This window comes from Gallus gallus, chromosome 1 (assembly GCF_016699485.2).
Source record: "Gallus gallus isolate bGalGal1 chromosome 1, bGalGal1.mat.broiler.GRCg7b, whole genome shotgun sequence".
Classification (NCBI taxonomy): domain Eukaryota; kingdom Metazoa; phylum Chordata; class Aves; order Galliformes; family Phasianidae; genus Gallus; species Gallus gallus.
In genome coordinates, this window is record NC_052532.1 from 43,496,679 (window position 1) to 43,512,009 (window position 15,331).

The 15,331-nt window shown below is 44.6% G+C and overlaps 1 protein-coding gene across 22 annotated transcripts in view; it reads right to left on the reverse strand.

The window, feature by feature from the left end:
• The window catches only part of ATP2B1 (ATPase plasma membrane Ca2+ transporting 1), a 58,402-nt gene extending 51,756 nt beyond the window's left edge, over positions 1–6,646 (reverse strand). For 3 of the 22 annotated variants that reach the window (NM_001397873.1, XM_046944319.1, XM_046944414.1), the window contains exons 1-2: positions 5,481–5,627; positions 648–771 (exon numbers count right to left, since the gene is read on the reverse strand). The gene's annotated coding sequence lies outside the window, so the exon portion shown is untranslated. Of the gene's footprint in view, positions 1–647; positions 4,809–4,899; positions 5,062–5,282; positions 5,398–5,480; positions 5,628–6,270 lie in introns of those variants that run through there. The other 19 variants (NM_001397871.1, XM_015276730.4, XM_015277056.4 and 16 more) reach the window with 10 other exon arrangements.
• Positions 6,647–15,331: the final 8,685 nt, after the last annotated feature.

Below are 15,331 nucleotides of genomic sequence, written 5' to 3' on the forward strand. Positions count from 1 at the left end.
GTTAAAAAGGCTGTGTGACTTCTATGTAATGGCACATCTATAATTCCAGGGTGAGGAACATTCAATCTTTTTTCACTGCTGCACATACTTCAGAGGTGGCCAAGATCATCAGATCCAGAACATCAAAATGAACACTAAAAGTTGAGTTTAAATGAAGACATTCAGAAAAAAAGAAAAAAAAGAAAAAAAGAAAAAGAATATGCTGCTGTGAATCCTAGGTTAAGTCCCAGAAAGTTAGATTGTCGCTTAAAGTATTGGCTTTGTATGTTTAAATGTATAAGATGGTTGTCAAGATATATTTATAAACATTCTTTGGAACCAATGATGGCAAGAGCAACAGCAAGAGTTGACTTGTTGATACCTCAGTACCTCTGTTTCCAAACAATAAAAAAAGTATGAGTGGCTGAATCACCCCGTCTGCCTTGTGATGAAGTTTGTCACTATCAGCTGCTCTGAGCATGGTACATCTCAAGCCTCTTCTTCATAGACCGGACACTGTACACCAAGTGGTCAGAACCTAATAGTGTTGTATTCCCTACTGCCACCTTATCTTTCTGTGAATATAAGGGCACAACTAAGGGTAGCAGATTACAAGCGATAGACTCCGCAGAAGCACGTTTCAAGAACATGATGTTTCCTGTGCTCACCGGGAATGAAGATGGCATCCAGCTTGTAAGCAATACTGAAAGACTGCGACGTGTAGAACACAGAAATTAACCGTAAGTTGAAGGTCATGTCATGCTGGAACTTCCTTGGGTTTCTCCTTCAAAACTGCATTAAAAAAAAAAATCCAGTAACAAACCAACATTACCCTTGCGCTGAGACACACCAATCATGCTTTAAATGGCAAAACTGGCCAGCAAAGCTGATCAGTCCTGTCATCCTCAAGGGTTATTTACGCCATCCTCAACTGCACACTATGGTTGGCAACAGCACTAACAGGAGAGTATATCTTCTTCCTCGATCCATTTACTCCCTAAAGACAGGGCAGATGTTATTCGCCTTGTAACATAGTTTTGCATCTCATCTATTACTGGAGAAAAATAATTTGGCTTTATTTTTAAAAGCTATTTCTGGCTTTTTTCTTTTTCTTTCTTTCTTTTTTTTTTTTTTTTAAACACCTCCTACATTTTCTTTACATTTCTTCTCCCACCAGACCTTCGAAATACCAACCGAGAAAGCTTCATGCCTACTTTGCAATTCACCAGAATTAAACTAATAACACCTCCTGCTGTCATCTGTCATTTAGAATAAGATTTATAAGTGGCAGCAGAAATCACTTTCATAATGTTTACTGGAATATGAATAGCTTCAACAGGCAGATCTCTCAAATTTACTGTACATATTAAATGAAACCTGTCATGAAAACTAGAAACTCATTTTTTAAACTGTATTTGAAAGCTTGATGGCTTAGAAATAAAATACAAACTGGACAATACTGCATACTTGTGCTGAGACTACATTCAGCGTGAAAACGTGCAACTGTACCACAGTAAGTCTGCCTCATTTTTTGCCAACTGATTTCTTTGTACACGGTAGGTCCCAGAACTTCCTCCCATCTATACTAATGGTTCTTGTTTCCATCTTCCGTAAGCATCTCTGAAACAGGGTATGTGCAAAGCACGTTTACAAATGGATACAAATGTTGGGTGGGGGTATCATGAACTTAGATCCTTATTATTTATCACATCACAGTGCAATTAGTGAGCATGATCTTATTTGCTACTTGAAGCCAAAATTAGGGGAAAAAATAGTAATAAAATTAGTTATGTATACGTGAAGAAATCCAAACCTAGAGACAAGCCATTTTCAATTAATTACCAATTATTAATTAGCACATGTTAGAAATAACCTTCCTGTATGTAAGCCATCACAGTTTCACTTTTTTTTAAAAAAACAAAAAACCACAGGCAACAGCACTCCTTACGTCCACTGCCCTCCTTGTTCTTCAATCAGTTGATGTTGTAAGGAGAAACAAAAATGGTACCCTCAATAATAATTGCAACAGGTTGAGTATCAGAAAATAAACCCAGGTGAGACTGTTGTATGCACTATAGCAAGATGGTAAGAAAAGCTCATGTTGGATTTTTGGGCACAACACTGCAGTCCGTAGATTTTATCTAGTTTTTAATTAAAATACTCCACAAAAAGATCTGTATCTCCTGAACAGCAGCTTTTAACATGTTTGGGTTTTTTTTTTTTTTCTTTTTTTCCCCCTTATTATTCATTTTAAGAAACATTGGGAATACTTAGGAATATATGAATATAATTGCACTGATCCTTTTGGTAGAAGATAAGCAGGTACTTCTGTACAAAAATAATCTTCTACAGATTCAGGCTGTGTTCCTTCTTTCTCTAAAATAAAACCTACATTGATATGCTCTGGGCTAATCACTGCCATTCATTAATCTGCATTAGATAAAATTTTGCAGACCGAAAGGTGACTTTGAGGAAGAAACGCATCCTTCCTGCACTAACATTATTTTTCCTTCAAAAATTGAGGAGAACGTATATTAAAATGAACAGTTCAAACAACAAAAAGGCATCCTTGAGGTCACATTTCAGTGTTAAAGAATGCTCAGTGCCATTAATATTTAGTCTACCTTAATGGAAGAAATTTGAGTTAGAAGATACTTTAGGTTATCTTGTCCACCCTCCTGTCAAGGCAGACTTGCTTGCTCCAGCACGTCATTGATTGCTGTGCCAAGCCCATTTTGAACTTGTCAGTTAATAGTGAGTTCCCAGCTCCAAGATCTTAAACACTGGCAAAAATCAAGCCTTCCAAGCACAAGTGTATTTATTTTGCCTCAACGTCTTCATCTCATGACTGTTTCTTCCAGTTTGTCATACTCTTCTTCTTCTCTGAATAAACTCAGTTAAAAGAATAATAACAATAATTACAGACCATTATGATGGTGAGCTACAAGGTATTTACCAGCCCCTCAGCTTCCTATTCAGCTCCTACAGCTTGGTTGAGAGTGTCTCAACATTAACAGCTGACTGAAGTCCTCTGTACTGCGGTGCAGGAAAGGGCCATTCTCTAGATGAGATTCCAGCATTAGACAGTGGAGTGTTTGAATGGGCAGAATCTGTCACAGGTTATTTGCTGTGTGCGGTGCAAGTGGGGACCCTCTAGTTATGCCATTATCTGTATGCAACGCGACATGGTAAGAAACCAAGACCCGCATCTGAACCCATGCTAAAGCGACACTGTCTCCTGTGTGCTTGAAATTCCCAAGCACAATGTCTGCTTAATATGCAGTACTGAGTCACTGCATGCATGCGTACAGAGTGCAGCCACAACGCCAACACAATTACCTTCCCCTTGTGCCTTTCTAATGCCCCGCATCATAGGCAGCACTCTTTTTTGAATGAATCGAAGTAGTAGCCCTGCATTCAGCACCAAGACAGCAGGACCGACTGAGAAAGCCTGCACGTGCCTGTAGGAACACAGGATCCTTGTTCTCTTCAAACCACCCCACCTGGGTGGGAGATCAGAATAAACAGAACAGCGACAAATGGAACAACCCAACAACGCCCTTCCAGACCAGAAATTTTACATTTAAGCGCATGAATTTTTCCCTGACTGAATTCAGTGACCACTTTTTCCACTGACACTAGGAGAGTTTCCATTCATTATGCCATAAGTATTGCAGTTCTAGTACATTGGAAGCCATTCCTGCCAACAGAGTCCACAGTTTAAAGATACACGAATTTACTTCTGTGAGAATTCCTTATTTGTGGTGTTCGGAACAAATCCTTGATAAGGTCCAACATACGGAAAGGGAAATAAATCACAACGGCCGCAGGCAGAGCTCCCACCTTGTCACAAACCGTGCCACGAGCCGAGGGCCACTAGGCTTACCGAGCAAACGTCTTCTTAACCACCTAAAAACATCACCTGGACCCCAACTCCTCAGGACCCTCGGGCATTAAGGATACAGCACCTTTGGACGTGGTGGGGCTTTCTATAGACACGCTGCAGCCCTTCCCCCCCCCCCGCCAGGTAAATGGCTGTCAGTGGCCAACGATGCCAGGAGAGCTCGGCCGGGACCCGCTGCCGGCAGGGACGTGCCCTGCATTTCCCCAGGCGCGTCCCCCCTCCCCCCAGCGCTACGATGCACACCCGCGCCGGGAACGCTTCCTGAGCGAGCCGGGTAGCGAGGCACAGCGCACCGCCAGCAGTCTGCCCGACCGCGAGATGGAAAGCTCATCGCGTCCATTTACACAGCTACCAACGCCGCACAGAACAGATATTTCCTGCGTTAAGAAAAATGCGAAGGAAAAAAAAAGCCCCCGAAGACTTGCTGCTGCGCATCATCCCTCCCTTCCCTTTCCATTCAATTATAAAAATGAAAGGGAAAAATGCCCGTCCAACGCCGGCAGCGACTCGCTCTGACTGCGGATCGCGGCGGCTCCGCGCGGTACCATCCGCCACCCGGGGGCTGAGCGTCGCGGCCCGCTCCCGCCCGCCGCTGCCCAGCGCCCCGGCGCGGCTCCACAGCGGCACTCGGAGGAGCGCTCCTCCCGGACCCGCGGCCGCTCCGCCACCGCCGCTCCGGGCCTCACGTGGTGCCCATCCAAAGGTTACTCGCACCGCGCGGGGCGCTCCGGCCGCTGCGCGCTCCCACCCTCCGCGATGCGCCGCGCCGCGCTCCATCCCCGCCTTCCTCCCGGGGTGCGGCAGCGCGGGGCTCGCACGGCCGCTTCCCCCGGCCGCCACCTTAATCCGCGCGCGGCCGTGCGGGGCAGCTCCCGCTCGGCCCCGCATCCGCTGCCCTCAAGGTCACGCCGCGCCGCGCGCTCCGGTTACCTCCCGCGGAGCGCAGCGGGAGGCACGAGGCGCCCCGGCCCCGCGGCGCCCCGCGGCCCCCGCCCCGCCGAGCCGAGCCCCTGCACCTGCCGGCGCGCCACTGCGGACAGAGCGGCGGAGCGGAGCCGTGCCGAACGGAGCCGATCCGAGGCGCCCCAGCAGCCACCGCCCGCCCGCCGCGCTTACCTCGGGGCCGCCCCCGCCGCCGGTCGGGACGCGGCGCCCGCGAAGCTGCCCCTGCCCCTGCCGCCGCCCGCCGAGCGCGAGGTCCCCGCGCCGCGCCGCCCCCGCCCTGCAGCCGCGGGAGGGAGGGAGCAGGGAGGGGAAGGGGCGGGGGCGCGGGACCGAATTGGGGAGGGAGGGAGGGGCGGGGAGGGGGCACCGGCGCGGAGGGAGAAGGGAGGGGGACGAGGAGGAGGCGGAGGAAGAGGGGGGCTCGGGCCGCCCCGCCGGCCGCAGCCGGACTCACCCTCCGGCGGCGCTCCGGGGCCGCCGCCCGCTTCGTGCCGCACGCACCGGGCAGCGCCGAGCGCGCCGCGGAGCCCGAGCCCCGCACAGCGACCGCTACAGGAGCCGGGAGGGGCGGAGCGGAGCCGGGCGGGGCGGGGCCGAGCCGAGCGCGCCTCCCGCCCACTCGCCTCCCGCCCGCCCGCCCGCGGCCGCTCACCCTCCGCTGCCGGCGCCCGCCGCCCCTCGCCGTCCGCCCGTCACGTGGCGGTGCCCCTCGCGCGGCCGCCCGAGGGGGGTCCCGACGTGCGGCGCCCTCGGGGGGCAGGAGGGGACGCGCCGCGATAGGCACGGAGCCGGCAGGGGCGGAGTCCCGCGCCTCGGCCCGCCCCCACGCCGCCCTGACTGGCGGGCGGGAGGTGACGCGCTTGTTTCCATGACGTCGCGGGGCGGGGCCTCGGCGTTTGATGGAGCCCGGCGGGTTCCGGGGGACGGTGACTTTGCCACGAGCGGCTCCTGCGGGGCGGGTCCGGACCCGGGGACTGCCCGGGGGGCGGGGATTCCGCGGCGGCCCGCAGGGGCGGGGTGGGCCGGTCTGCCCGACCGCGGTGCGGCGGGTGACCCGGTGAGCGGGCGGCCTGACCGCGCGGGGCCGCCCTGCCGGCCCGCCCCTGCCGCGGGGGGCGCGAGGAGCCCGGCGGCCTCGGCGGGGGCGGGCAGGGGGCAGCGCCCGGCGCGGCTTTGTCCGGAGGGGAGCGGGGCCGCGCGCGGTGCAGGTGGGCTCCCGGCCGTCTCGCTGCTCGCTGCTCGGAGCCGGAGCTGTGGCAGCCAAGGAACGGAGCGGCCCACCGGATCGCTGCTGCTGCAGCCCGAGTTACTGCAGAGACCACAGAGGGTTAAACCACAGAATGAAGTCAGCACGAAACGGCCCACAAGGGCCGGCAGATAAATAACTCATCCTCGCTAGGTTGTGATCGTGGCTTGCGGAGCGTCATCGTCTCCTCTCTTACCTGCATCCTCGCTACATTTTCCTCCTGTTCCAGTGAGGCAATCAAGAGGCAGCGAGCGGCAATCCGCTCCTGCCCGTAGTGGATGTTTCTAAAAATACTGTCTTACCTCTACGTAGCTAGAGGTCAATTGAAAAATCACAATACTGAGGTAAACAATCCTGCAGACTGCTCTGTTGAGATTCTTCCTTGCGTTTCTTCCCGGAAGGAGAACAAAACGACCCGAACGCAGAGAGCCGCGCTCCACGACGCGCTGCCGCAGCGCAGCACCGTCCTCAGCGCGGGGCTCCCGCGGGCACCGAGAGGCACTCCTCGGCGCAGCGCTGAAAGACGCAGATGTGCTCTGCACGGCTCTGTCGCTGCGCTCGGGCACAGAATTAACCTTGGTACAGCCAAGGAGGAGGTGATGTGTTTAACGCATTGCAGTTTGGGTACGTGTCTGTACCTGCTTCCTTTTGTCCGTAGGGAAGGTGGGCAGCCTGCGCTTCATTCCTCATCTATCGAATGGGAAATGCTCCCATCTGCTGTCTTTAGGGAAGGAAGGGATATATATATATATCTATATCGGCATTAATCTTTGAGATGCTATTACAGTAGAATTCTCTGCATACATTTTTCATGGCACAAAATCATTATTTAATGTTCCTCTTGTACTGATTTATGAGGACAGCACAAAAATATGCAACGAATTGATTGAAAGTTAGAAGAGATTCTTTCCCACTCCGTAGAATCTTTTCCATGGGAATTTCAATTTATTTCATTTATTTATTTATTTATTTATTTATTCAAACGAATGCTCAAGCTACAGCTTTCTTTATGGTTTTTGGAAGCAAATGGGCGTTCCTCCTTTCCTCTAAAGGTTAGGGCCTGTAACTGAGTAGCAGAAAGCATTCCGTGTAATTTAGGTCAGCAGCCTTATAAAGGAAGCAAAAAACGAGATGCACAAAGGAATATTTCTGGAAATATTTCATGTAACTTTTGAGGAAACATTGCCATTTCAGGAAAATTCAGTGTGGTTTGCAGACAATTTGGAAAGGCCAGGCTTGACACATGCATGACAATAGATCAGCTCATTCTGTGACCAGCCCTCCAATGATATCATACATTTTTACAGAGGCAGAAAATGTGTCACGGAGAATTTAAGTGGGTTGCCTGAATCTGATCTACTTAGCATGAGACTTTTACCATAAAGAGCATGCTTGGATCATTATAGCCCTTGGTAAAAATTGAGCGAGGCAACCAGGGTGTAAGTGCTTGCACCTGGCTGAATGGCTACCTCGTAACCTTGGTTTTGGGCACAGAGGCAGGGTGGGCTTGACCCAAGAGAGAGGATAGTTACAAAGCACACAGACCTCTCCTACTTTGTGTGTGCTTCTATACTGAATTGGGTTTTGAAACGTATCTCCACACCGCTCTGCTACAGCTGATCCTCTTCAAACTGGGCCAATGCAGGAATGAGTGAAATCGGTGGTTTTTAATTTTTATTTTTTATTATTTATTTATTTATTTATTTACTTTTTTCATCTTTTGTTTCTTTGATGAATCCACGGGGCATGGAGTGGTTAGGAGACGTTTTACGTGCAAGCATGAAGAAACCAATGTTCAAAGAACTCCCCAGAGCCCAAGCACCAGCGAGGTTTATCACAGTCAGCCTTCGCAGACCACCCCAGACCAGGACCCTGCCCTTGGGCCCTCTGCCACCCCCGCGGTGCCGTGGAGGCCGCTTCTCATCATCCTCCCGGCACTCCGCATCCCTACGGATCCTGTTTCCTTTTGCTATGAGGTTAACCAACAACTTGATTACGAGCAATTCCCCTTTCTTTCATCTTGTAGGTGTCACCATGGCCAAATTGCTCTATTGTCAGCTCATATAGCCTAGCAATCACCGCGTGAAACAAAACGAAATCAGCCCATTCGTCTCCAAATCGCCATTGCCCCTCCCTTAGGAATGAGGCCTATCTAAGAGGCCTATCTATCTACCCCCGTTAGCATTCTTATCAGCTCCAAATTCTTTCTCTTGACTATTCAGGAACTCGGTATCCTGCATCATGCGTTTCCTGTTGTTTCCTGTTGTGAATGCATCTGATAAGTCGAAGTACTTGAAGCTTTGTGCTCTTCTCCATTTCCATCACAACGTTCTGGATTTAATTATTTTCCTCTTATGTTCTTCTAGTGCGTTATCAGGAGGGTGAAAGATAACACGGAAGTAAACAAAGGAATGTGAAAAAGAACAGCTATTGCACAAACGTCTTCTTCATGTATGCTCTATCTGAAATATATCAGAAAGTATAAACTGGGCTTTGTACATTTACATGTTCTTTCCAGGCGCTGCCACAACAGAACAGCATCACAGCCCCACACCAGAGAAAACACAGTCAAAGGTGCAGCAGCTACATGCAAAGAAAAAAAAAATGCCATGAAGTATAAAATCCTACAATTGAGAGGGAGTCTGACCCACTGAAGGACTTGGATCAGGCATGGGAGAGAAGAAAAAAAAATAGAGCAGGGTGGAATAACCTTATAACTGCTATAAAGACAATAAATTGTTTGGGAAGCTTTTCATAAAGCATAAAAAAAGGGGGGGGGAAGGGTATGGATGTGATAAGACAATATGATCATGGCTGCCTCTTGAATGCATGTGTGCTATTACTCTGCAAATTATCTGCTAGCAGAGCTCAAAAATGTATTCAGTGAGCACGCAGCTACTCTATTGCAAGGACATTTCCTATGTAGCACTTCCCCAGTTTGGAGCAATCCTCTTTACTTTCTTCCCCTTGGCAAAATCCCTTGAATTCCTAAAAGGTGGAAAAAGACCCAGGCATGGTGGCCCTGGAAACATTTTGGGCCAGTTGAAGAGGAGGATTTGTTAAAAATCACGTTGCTGTAGCTCATCTGGGCCTGCTATCGGTCTGTCCCTTAGTATGGATTAGGATTTGTCAGGCAGCTCACCTGCCAGGCACCAGGACTCAAACTGTGGGAGTATACATTGTAGTTAGGAAGGTGCAAGAGAGCTTTTGTAGGTCTCATGGTATGTATGATGCCACAACGAGGTAATCTATTTCTTTTTCCTTTTTTTTTTTTTTTTTTTTTTTTTTTTTTTCCCTGTTGCAGACGTTTTAAGGTGTGTTGGTTTGTAAGCCGTGTTCTTATCTTTAAGAGCATATGGTCAGCCGATGTTTGTGAGGCTCCATTGAGTTCACTCATTTTGTGGGTCTGTTCCAATTCATGCTGACTGAATATCTGGTTCATAAATTGCAGTGTTGTTATACGCTGCTCTGTGATCAGATTACAAGTATTTTGTTTATTTTTTTTTTCCTTCTACCCCCAAAGATAAGAAGCAACACGGTTAACCAAGCTGTCTCTCTCCAAGGCTAACATCAACATCACTGACCAGCCTGAGTCACGCTCCTGACTCACAGAAATTAGTTTTAGGAAGAGTAAATATCACCCCTCCTCTCTCTCATCAGTGCTGGGTAACTGTCTTGAGTAGAACAAAAAAATTGTCCCTTAGTAATGCTACTTCAAAGTCCTTTGGATAAGACAACAGATAATTCAGTTAAGCCTTGGGTTCCTTCAGCAAACATTCTTATTTCTGCCTCTTGGCGATTGTTCAAGATGGTTTTGAAACATTTAAGAGTCATTAGAGCTAATAGCTACCACTCTGAATTTCCTTCAAGGAAGAGTATCAGAAAAATGCACCGCCTTATTACCACTACCTTAATCAAGAATTAATCACTCAAGTGGGAAACAACGATCGGAACATACTTGAATCAATTATTTGCTTCCTTTGTTGACAGATTCTGCTCTGAATCACCTTACCTGTTCTTAAGATATTAACAAAAATCTCCAACCAACCTAAAACTACATTTTTTAAACAGTAATAAGGACCTACCTTACATTCATAGTTTAAAACTGGATTTATCCTTATAAGCCTTGTTCAAGAATAATTGTGTTTTCAGATTATATAGTACCATAAATAATATTAAAAGTGTTACATAAAATGTTTGCATTAGTGTATGTCTAAGTCTAAGTATCCTCAGAGAATTAGATTATAGGTAATAAAAATAGTAAAGTCTTAACTAGGGCATTGCCTTTAATTATCAGATAATACTGCAGCTATGAATGCAAAGTGAAGTGGGAACAAACTTTCGCAAATAATTTAGTGTTACTTATTAGCTTATAAACAAGAAGAAAATTAAACAAGTGCTTGTGACAACAGCTATATTTCTGTTTTGGATTAGTAGAAACAAATTGATAGGATTTTCCTCTGTCTAAGTTTCCTTTTGTCAATTAGATAACATGGCAGCCCTGTTGTGAACCACCAGAGTTTAAATGTATTGTGTTATGGACACATCTTGTAGTAGGCTTACTGTAGGTTGCTTTCAGGCTGCAATGTGTTATGCAGCAGTAAAGCAATTTGGTTTAAGGCAGGGGTGGATTGAAAGATACAAAGGATCTTTAGTACATGTTGGCAGTCCAAAATTTTTGTTCTTTTCAGTTCAGTCTAGATTCTGTAAAAGTTGTACATTCTTAGCACTTTCTAAAGCTGACACGCTTAGGTTACTGAAAAATTCTTTGGATACCCAAAAGGGATTCAAAAATTAATCTCCAGAAAAAAATTCTTGTTTATCTTTTTTTAAAACAACTCAGCTTGATGTTAACCACAACTAAGTCCCTTGCACTGTGGTCATGGCACCTTTCATGTTCAAGACCCCAAGCCTTAGTACTGACTATTGGACTGTGAGCCATGCAGAGAGTAGACCACCAGGATACCACAAAGGGCCCAAGGCTAATCTCTCAAACTCTATTTAGCAGTAAATGTATGAGGTATCCTTTATGTCATATGTATGGTCTTTAAAATTCTTAAGGGTTAGCAATAATCCATCAGTCCATACCATCTGGAAACAACCATCCCAGTACATTTGTGCATGTTTCAGCTATATAAGTTGAAGACAATATTATGAATGAACTCGTAATTATTGAGTGTCTGCAGGAGTACTTGCTCCACAGGTAACTGCAGAAGCACTTCTTATGGAACCAGAGCACATGAATGGAGCCATCTCTCTCCAGCATCTCTTCTGGTCTAAGACTTAGTAGAGGGGATGGGGATGATTGAAGTGTTAGTGTTCATGCTTGTTTACTGTACGTAGGGGAAAATGCAGAGGTGAACCAATCAAGGACTCAATCACATAGTGCAGTTTCCAAAACATATGAGGTAATTTGGGATCATCTGGAGATCTTTCACTGGGACATTCCTGACCTCATGTTAAAGTGCTGAACCATGCTCTTCCCCACCCTCTTTGGTACTTTGCACAACTCCCTTTGTCTCTTTTCCCTTTAAGTACCCTGTCCTTCACTTTTTCTTCAGTTTAGCTGATATATGGCAAGTTATCAGCTTCCTCACACTTCCTGCCAAACCAATCCAAACCCAAGAACATCCGGTGGGCCTCATGCCCCAGGTGATGAATTTACACAGTTTATACCGTTGTTGTGTAGTATTTCTTCCCTTAACATTTGGGTGGGAATTGTTCATCAATCACAGACGTCTTAAAGGGACACATCTAGATTTATACTAGCAACCCTAGGGTTCCTTTTATAGTCAATGGTGAGAAGCAGTAACCTCCAAAAGGCAGCATCTGTTATTAAAAGTTCTATGTTTAGGATATTTCTGCAGTTGCCTATACTTTCCTTTTAATTCTGGGGATGAACAAGAGTCAGTAGTTAAAGTTTTAATGTCTAATTCTCAGGAGGTTAGCAATAGGTTAAAGAGATGGACTGCTCTTTCAGGCTGCATGATTTTATGAACCCTCACAATCTACCATTACATTCTACATCTACATTATGAACCCTCGCAATCTATCTCAGCCATTTCTTTTAAGTGGCCACTGATCTGGACAGCATGTGCTGAGACAAAAGTAGAAAGATACAGCATTAGGCAGGTCAGCTTGTAAAACAATCCTCTCTCAGTGATTTTTAATTCATTAAACTTTTGCTAGCAGCTTTTAGTAATTAAAGCACTGAGACTTGAATTGATGTGAATAGTCCTTACAGGGTAAAGGTCGCAGTCCTAAGTAATGACATAAGTGAAGTCTGTCTGATTCTTGTAGAGCTGTCTATAACGAAAGGGATGTTCACAGGCTTTCACAACATGGCTGCTGGTTTCAGTTCCACTGAGATGTGAGGTGGTACTTCTGAGCGACCAGTTTATCCTGAACTCCCATGAGATTGTAAGCTTTGTTGCAAGACCGGTGAGACATAGGAGGAAACTGTGTGGGTCCCATAATGAGCGTAGTGCATGGAGTTTCTTAAGATTAGAGTTAGTGTGGAAATTCCAGCAGCTTTACAGCCTGTGTTCTGAATGACACTGGGATGTCAGTGACTTTGTAATGTAAGCTCTGATGCGTCTAATCACTGAATGCTTGTCTGCCTCCCAACTTTATGTGGTTTTATTGAAGTATGTGATGCCCTGCAGAGAAAAGTTAGCACTCAAAAGAAGTATCAGGGATCCCTTTCAAAGATAGGGTGTGTTTGTATAAATAAATACTAAAACAAACAAACAAACAACAACAACAAAAAAACAACAACAGAGAACTTGCTTTAAAAGGAATCTCTAGTCTAAATATACGTCTATACTCCAAACCAGTATTATACTTAGGTAAAATAATAATACTTTAAAAATGATAGACCAACAATAAAATGCCTGTCAATTCTGTTGATGTTAGAAAATCCAGTTTGTTACTTAACATTTAATTGTTGCTTTCCTTGCTGCTCCTTGCCTCCAACATGTTCCCATCCATTTTAATTTGTTCTAGGAAGACAAGCAAAAATGTGTTTTAGAAAACTGCCAGCAATGGAAAACAATGGATGTAAAAGCATGAGAAATTTAATCAGATGTAATTAAGAAGTCTAATGTCAAAATACAAATAGTGTCAGTGTAGGTGCTTTATTTTATTTTCTGACTCCACTCTTTTCCTTTTTTTTTCTAAATTAGTTTAAAAAACCTACATGAAACATTAAGTTGGCAGAAAAGTAATGCCAGGATGACGTACATCTCTTAAGTTTCTATTGCCAGAAGATTCAGTAAATGAGCTACAACGTTACCACTGCACTTTTGGTGTGTGGGGGGTTTCATTGTTGATATAACACAAGATAGGTAAGAACACAAATCATTTTTATCTTCCCCTCACATTTTTTTTTTTTTTTTTTTTGCTAGTAGTTGAGGGGGTAGGTGTTTTTAATAGTGTACTACAACAGTTCTATTTTCTCCTTCAATGTGTTCCACTTTATTTTACTTTTTTTTTTAATTTATTTTTAATGGTTGAGGTTATACAAAAGTAAGTAAAATAACATGAGAGGAGTCAGTGAGTATATATCTCATAGCTGTAACAGATGAAAGTTTTTTATTAGTTTGCAAGCTGTAAGTAGAAACGTGTATGTAGACTAAGTTAAACTTCTGCATGCCTTTGCAGGTTTAGGACACAAATTGCCTAAAGGAACTCATGAAAAGGAAATATATTGCTTGAATTGTATGAGGGAGTTTCTGTATCTCTCTCAGTGTAGTCATTGTTTTCCATTTGCAATATTAAAAAGCATTTGCCAGAACTCCAGTCTGTTCCCTTGAAAATTTAAACATGTGCACTTATTTTCTGCTGTTAGGAGGCTAAGAATGTTTTTTTCTTAATATATTTCAACATTATTGCACTCCTGAAATACATCAAGGAATATCTGATCTGAAGCCTCAAAGTGTGTGTCATTTTCAGCAGGGTTACAAGAATCAGCAAGTATTCTTAAAATAGAAATTATTGGGTAGGCCCAATTTATTTTGTTGTTCAGCCTTTCCAGATTTTACCTCTGGCAACCATGAGGAAAGGATCAACTACTGTGCTTGTTTACCCCTTTCAGGAAGTGAAAGAGGGAGGGAGGAAGAAAGAAGAGTCAGTCTTGGTTCTACACATCCCTACCACTGTGTATATGTTGGCTTATTACAGTAGAAAGATATTTATAAACTCCTGAGAGTAAGGAGAAATCAGAGGAGAATAGATCTCAAGCATGAGCCTCTATGTGAATGAATTGTAGGTGTTCATCACAGGCTGGTGCACCCATCATCTGTTTTCAGGGCTGTCTTCCGACATAATTACCCTACAGAAATAAAAAAAAACTAATTGAGCACAAACCTAGAAAGAACCAATCATATAAACCAAGTTTACCTACATTCCAATTCCTTTTATCTGTATTTTGAGGTATAATAAACCAAACTTTATTTAATTTATGATTCATATATTTTTATTAGTATTTAGGACAAATGTTGCATTTTTATTCCCGAATTTGCATAAATATCAGTGGCATGGTCAATTTCTGCTTGGCTTTAGTCAAGGAGTTATTTTATTGTTTTTGTTTTTAAACACGACTCATGAGGTTTATCTACACTTCTTATACAATACTTCTTCCTTCCTGATAGTGCCTGTTTGTTCTCTATTTTTGGCTTGCTTCTCCATTCTTATCTCTAGATTATATATGTACATACTATATGTACATATAGTTGAAGACTGCAGGATCTATTTAGTTAATACAACTATTTTAGAATAGTTAAGATATTTTGCTATGTATTTAATGCCTTTTGTTTTTAATAGAGGAGAAATAAAATGTAGTTGGTGTTTTCATTATATTATTCTATGGTGTTCCTATGGTATGATACATGCAATGTGTTAAGTACTATTTATCTGATTGCAAAGCCAAAAATAAGTTTAAAATAAAATTAGATTTGCCTGTAAAGGGAGAATTTTCATGTTATAAAAATCAGTTGCAAGTGGTTGGAGGAAATACTTGTGTTATCTGTGAAGGATGTTGAAGGTTCATGTGAATACAGATGAGCTAGAGTTATGTTCATGGACATTTATAAGACAATATGATAAATTTTTATTGTGGCTAAAATGGGGGCAGCCTTCTAATAGGCTGTCAGTACAACAACTTTTAGAATAACTGATTCACCAAGTACTAGACGACAATACTGGCTTAGTAGATGTATGGATAAAAGGCTGTTCCCACAGAATGAGAATGGTGAGTC